The sequence below is a fragment of the Siphateles boraxobius genome, unplaced genomic scaffold (assembly GCF_051911475.1).
Source record: "Siphateles boraxobius isolate OS27281-9 unplaced genomic scaffold, OSU_SipBor_1 6, whole genome shotgun sequence".
Lineage (NCBI taxonomy): Eukaryota > Metazoa > Chordata > Actinopteri > Cypriniformes > Leuciscidae > Siphateles > Siphateles boraxobius.
In genome coordinates, this window is record NW_027509186.1 from 2,338,647 (window position 1) to 2,344,696 (window position 6,050).

The following is a 6,050-nucleotide window of genomic DNA, read 5'->3' on the forward strand; positions in this document are numbered from 1 at the left end:
CTCTCTTTTTCTTTCTTCCCCTTCTTCCCCTTCTTTTTCCTTCTCCCCTTCCTCAAACAGACTATTGTTCCCCAGCTTTAGCTCAGTCGGTAGAGCATCAGACTTTTAATCTGAGGGTCCAGGGTTCAAGTCCCTGTTCGGCCAAACGAGCCTCTTTTTGTGGAGCGGTACGTTTTGTTGTTGAGTTCTTGCTGATCTACACTGGCCTCGGGCAGCGACGCTGCAAGGCATCAATCCACAAACGACATGCCCCTTTCAACCAGCTTGTAGTCGTGGCCGAGTGGTTAAGGCGATGGACTAGAAATCCATTGGGGTCTCCCCGCGCAGGTTCGAATCCTGCCGACTACATTGACAGCATGCGCCTGCTTTAGTTTGTAACCTTCTGGAGGCCTAGCTTAAACTTTATAAAAGGAAAAAAAGTCACTGTTACAGGATTACCCTTGAAAAGAGTTATGTTGGTAAGAAACAGTTTTGTCTGCAAGCTAAAGATGACAAGGCCCCTTTGTATTCAGGGACACGTCAGGTAGACCGGTAGCTCACCGTGATCGTATAGTGGTTAGTACTCTGCATTGTGGCTGCAGCAACCCCGGTTCGAATCTGGGTCATGGCAAGATTTTCTGGGTGCCATTGAAATTGAGCTCCATGTCACCAGCTGTCCTTCAGACTACTCTTTTTGTGCACGGCGCGTGCCCTTGAGGTGCTCTGGATGTTCGAGTGAATTGAAACTGGGACCTTCTTTGAAAGCACGAGCTCTCAGGTTCGAACCCTTAGAGAAAAGACTGAAAACGAAACGCTCCTATTTATTTCGGAAGAATCTTGCTTCAGAGAGAATATGGTGCGTGTATATCTTCTAATCGCTAGGTGTCAGTACACTCGCTGGCTGTTACCTAGAGTGCCGCGGGCTTGCTATTTGCTACAAACAACTGCGCCTTTTGACGCAAGTTTACTATAACAATAAGAGCGAGGCAAGTCAACAGCATTGAAGCGTGTAAAGATACCATAAAAAAAAAAATTGGATTTGCTTACTCACGGTTGAGAACAAGGAGCAGTATGATGCAAAGAACAGCCAAAATCAAAAACACACCGGTTGACACCATTATTGTTCCATGGCCACCCAGCTGTTCTCTTAAAGTCATCAAACAGTCATTTACCACACTGTGACCTTTTATAAAGACATTAAGCCAAAAATATAGTAAATGGAATACATAGATTAGATTCACTGCAACAATGAAAGGTGCTTAAAGGGTTAGTTCGCCCATTTAAGACATGAAGTTGTATGGAATCCTTACCAGCACTATAGTGCATACACACTGACCCACTCTGTAGTCACCTCCCTGATCAGAGTTTTGGCCGCTGGAGGTTTTTCAAGAAAGTACTCCCGGTTAGTTTCCGTGGCCTCAAAACTGTGCGTTTTTACATGAAAAAATTATTTGCGTTTCAAAGCTTGATTAATTTAACACAAAAAACACGCCGGTCAAAATTCATACCTCAGTTTTAATCGGCACTATTTTCTTTCCATTTCTATCAATCCGGGCTGCTGTCAACGTCAACAGTGCGCACGTTCCGATCAGCTGTTGATAGCGCGACTCGCTGACAACATGTCTGACTGCAAAACTTCTGATGATGAAACCAATTTTAGCACAATGTCAGACGGAACAGATGAGGATGAAAGTAATTTTAGCACAACGCCAAAGGGATACCTTTATGAACCGGAGTACCGATGCCGTACTTCAACAGATGGAGATAGAACGGGAAGAGAGAGTGAACTAAATCAAATAGTTTTCTCAGCAAATTGTACCTATATCCCTATATAATGTTTTTATATTAGACATCTTTTCATGTATTTTCCACTGGAGTCTAAACATCAGCTTGTTTACCGTACAGTTTAGACATGGGATCATAAAGTTAGTAAATAGAGCGTACCCGTGGTACTGGTACAGCACTGTGCACACACGATAATCCTTGATTCTGGATATTTTAGCTCCCGCAGAGTAGCCGATTGCAACCAGCCAAAGCTGTCTCGTAGCTATATCCGAAACAGGAAAACGATGGAATCTGAACGGTGATCCCGGCACATTCTTGTGGTCACAGCCTGGAAATTTACAAGTTCGCACCATCGTTCATTTTCTACTTTTTACGTTGTTTCGTAATCGATTGTGTAAACACTATGGAACAGCTGGTCGGAACGTGCGCACTGTTGACGTTGACAGCAGCGCGGATTGATAGAAATGGAAAGAAAATAGTGCCGATTAAAACTGAGGTATGAATTTTGACCGGCGTGTTTTTTCTGTGTTAAATTAATCAAGCTTTGAAACGCAAATAATTTTTTCACGTAAAAACGCACAGTTTTGGGGCCCAGGAAACTAACCGGGAGTACTTTCTTGAAAAACTTCCAGCGGCCAGAACTCTGAGCAGGGAGGTGACTACAGAGTGGGTCAGTGTGAATGCACTATAGAGCTGGTAAGGATTCCATACAACTTCATGTCTTAAATCTTTAAATCTGTACATATTACAAGTGTGTTATAAAATGTATACATTTAAACATTTAACCCAGAATATCCTATATTAAATATATCAGAAGGTATGCACACTTACCTGCAGCTGGATTTTTAGTAGATTCAAGGTATATGTCAATTTTGAAATTTTCTTTGTTTTCCTCATTTTCTTCATCAAGCTCAAAAACTGGGTTGCAGAAAACATTCTTTGAAAGTTAAAACAAAGTTTAGAACCAAAACTGAATGTTGTATAAATAACAAATAAATTATACCATGGATACATCTACTACTTACAATAATAATAATAATAATAATAATAATAATAATTTACATCATATCCACCTCGGCTCCCAGTTTAAATGTCAGAGTCCATCTTTGCATTTTGAAAAACCATTTATATATGTTTAGTTATCTGAAATCTTGAGGTAGGCTATTAATTCAGTCCATTTGGTTGTGAAAATGAGTGGAGTTTAAGAAGTTAAACTCAAAGAAGTTTATTTCCATAAAAGAAAATGCCTAGACATGTTTTAAAAAGGAGATAAAAAGTTGTTTTTAAATCCATTGAGTATGTGCATAGAATAAAATGTTTTTTTTTCTATCAAATTTTTTTTTTTTTCTTTGTTATGCTGTAATATTATGGTCCAACATCTTGTGTTGTTAAAAGAAAGTGGCTGGTATTCAGAACGTTCTTCCCAAATATTCCCAAAGCCAAGTCAGCTGAGAGGATTGCGCTCCGTAATAATCCTCTGTTTTAGACACACATCTACACACATACCACCACCCAACCCCAAAAAACACACCCACCCAACCAACAACCCAACAACCCAACACACACTTTTGTTTCTGCATAGATGACAGCGTTTTTTTTTTTTTAACAGGAGTTTTGCTCCAACCCTAATCAATCACACCTTAAAAAGCAAATTAAAGTAAAGGGTAAAGCTACAAGCAGGTGAATTTTTTCAAGGTTGGAGGTAAACTGCAGGAAAGGGCTAGAGTTGAAAATCCCTGATTTATAAGATTTTTCTTTTCATAGGAACTTACATTTTTCCCCACAAAATGTTTTTTACTATCCTTGTAGGGACATTTGGTCCTGGACCACACACACAGGTTGGTATTCCCTGTTTTATGCGAACTTTTCATAGGCATGATTTTTATACTGTATAGACTCCATCCCTTTAACCCTAAACCTACCCATCACTGAAAACTTTCTGCAGTTTTACATTTTCAAAAAACATAATTTGGTGTTGTCTCTGCTCCGCCATGGTGCCCTGCTCTCCGTGTTCCCTTGTATTGGTTTGGTTTTGGCTTTGTTTTCATTAAGGTACCGCACCTGCACTTAAATACATTTTTCCTGTCTGCCATTCTTGCTTCCCCCATATAATAGTACGCATTACTGTACTGCTGTAACAATATAAATGTAAGTGTAATACAAGTATATAATAACACAAGTATACAATAATATAAGTGTAATACTGATAATGCAAAAGGTATGTAAACATAAAAACGGGATATTCCCAGTAGTGTTTTGTGTTGAGCACATCACTGTGTTGTTGGTTGTTAGACATATCTCTTAATTTGTCTTTGGGGACAATTGGGGAAAAAAATATATTTTTAGTCCCCTTTCTATTGACAAAGTGATGAGCTGAATCAGATGGAGACAGTACACTTTTAATGATCGAAACACAGTATAAAGAAACAATTACCTGTTATCTTAATGTCATGATTAATCCACACAAACCCACATCGCAAGCAAGCTTGGGCCGAATGTGACCTCAAGCTAGCACTGCTGGCCTTCTGTCGGCAATAGCACGTATCCTTTCAGCCAGAACTGGGCATTGTGGCAACGGTGAGGGCCGATTGTTGATGGAAGGAATGTGGCCCAGATCAATCCAGTGATCTTTTGGTCCAAATCAGGATTATGAACTTATTTCATTTGAAATTATAAAATTTTACTCTGTTATGATTTGGCATTTCAAAGGATACATTTTAAACAATACTACAGTTTAAAATATTGAATTCATAAAATAATTGTGTGATCATTTAACCATAATCATGCAATATTTCTGTAATAATGTTTATCGTGGGGCATATTTTTATTAATATGCTGTCATAAAATACACCAGATTTTATTCCTGTAATCCAAATCTTTGGAATGTCATGCTTTGTGTGACAAACTGTCTAATGCAGTTCAACTTAGATTAAAAAGCAGCAAAGAAGAACCTGTTGTTTGTGCATGTGGAGTCCACCTGTGATGCGGCTGATTTTACTGCTTGCTGTTGAACTCACTCTGTCGTGTTCACTACTTCACGGGTGTTAAGCAGCAATGTAACGCAGGTTAATAGGCGGGAGGTTCACTTCCCTGATTGAAGGACGGGCCAGTCAAGAGTTGAAACGTGGACCAGTAAAAATCCCCAAAAAACGGTGTGTTAGAATCCAGTAATGAATGAGTACGGGCTATAAGCAGGAGCGAGTACTAGTTTTGGCATGTTGTCTCGTCAGGAGAGATGTGATCACCGGAAAGATGCTGTTTCTATCCATTGTGCTGCGGTTTTAAGTTTGTTTGTTTGCGCTACCGCTGTACTGCCGCTGTATATGTGCGCGGTTTGTATGCCTGATAACTGTTACTTTGGTCACGTTGATAAAACCTTGTTTGCGGCCTGATGTTTAACGATGTCGGCTTTATAGTATCCGTGGTTATATTTTAAGTAAATGTTTGGATTTGGAGCGTTTCACTGTCACACGAGTTACTTCCTGTTTTGCGGTGCCGGATGGGTAATGCAGTTAATTGCTTTACATTGATAATGGATTACTATGCTCAGCGTTACTACTTAAAACTACACTCACTGGTTTAATTTTGGGCCAAAACACTGAGAATACCTTTTGTGGTTTTGGGCGAATGGTTTAGTGTATAACATTGACATTGTTGTATATTTGGTGTGTGTGAAACTGTAGCATTCCTGTGTTTAAATGTGTATGCTTTGTTTAGTCATTTAGTTTAAACACTAAGTATATTATAATATTTATAATATTGAATGTTGATTAAATTCCATAATATATTATATATTATTCCATAGTGTTTATAGTATTGGCTATATTGGAATTTATATTTATTTATATTTGTGTATTATTCAGAATTTATGATATATTATGTATGATATATTATGGATCCGATACAAGATGCTTCTTTCCCCTCTCTCCCTGACATGTCTGCCGATCGCAAGCTGAAGTCCAAAAGGTACACTGGGGCATTAAACATGAACACCCGGCCTCTCTTACAGCAAAGCAGCCCAGAAAGAACCAAAGGATACTCTAATCTCAAGCCTCAAATCAGCCCTGAAAAAGCACGGCTACCCACTTTCTCTGGTGACATGAGGAACTATAACTGCTGGAAGACTGAGTGGGAGGACCTACAAGAATTGGGTAACCCACAAGGTGTGGAATGTTTAAAAAGGTTCCACTTATTAAATAGTCTCCACGAAAAGGTCAAGAAGGATCTTGTCCTATCTAGCTGTGGATCCGGCGACGATATGTTTAGGCTACTGGACAGCAAATACG

The 6,050-nt window shown here is 39.3% G+C and overlaps 1 non-coding gene across 1 annotated transcript; it reads left to right on the forward strand.

The window, feature by feature from the left end:
• The first annotated feature begins 266 nt into the window (after positions 1 to 266).
• On the forward strand, positions 267 to 348 carry trnas-aga (transfer RNA serine (anticodon AGA)). The gene has a single exon. It is a non-coding gene; the product is annotated as a tRNA-Ser (tRNA).
• The last annotated feature ends 5,702 nt before the right edge of the window (positions 349 to 6,050 follow it).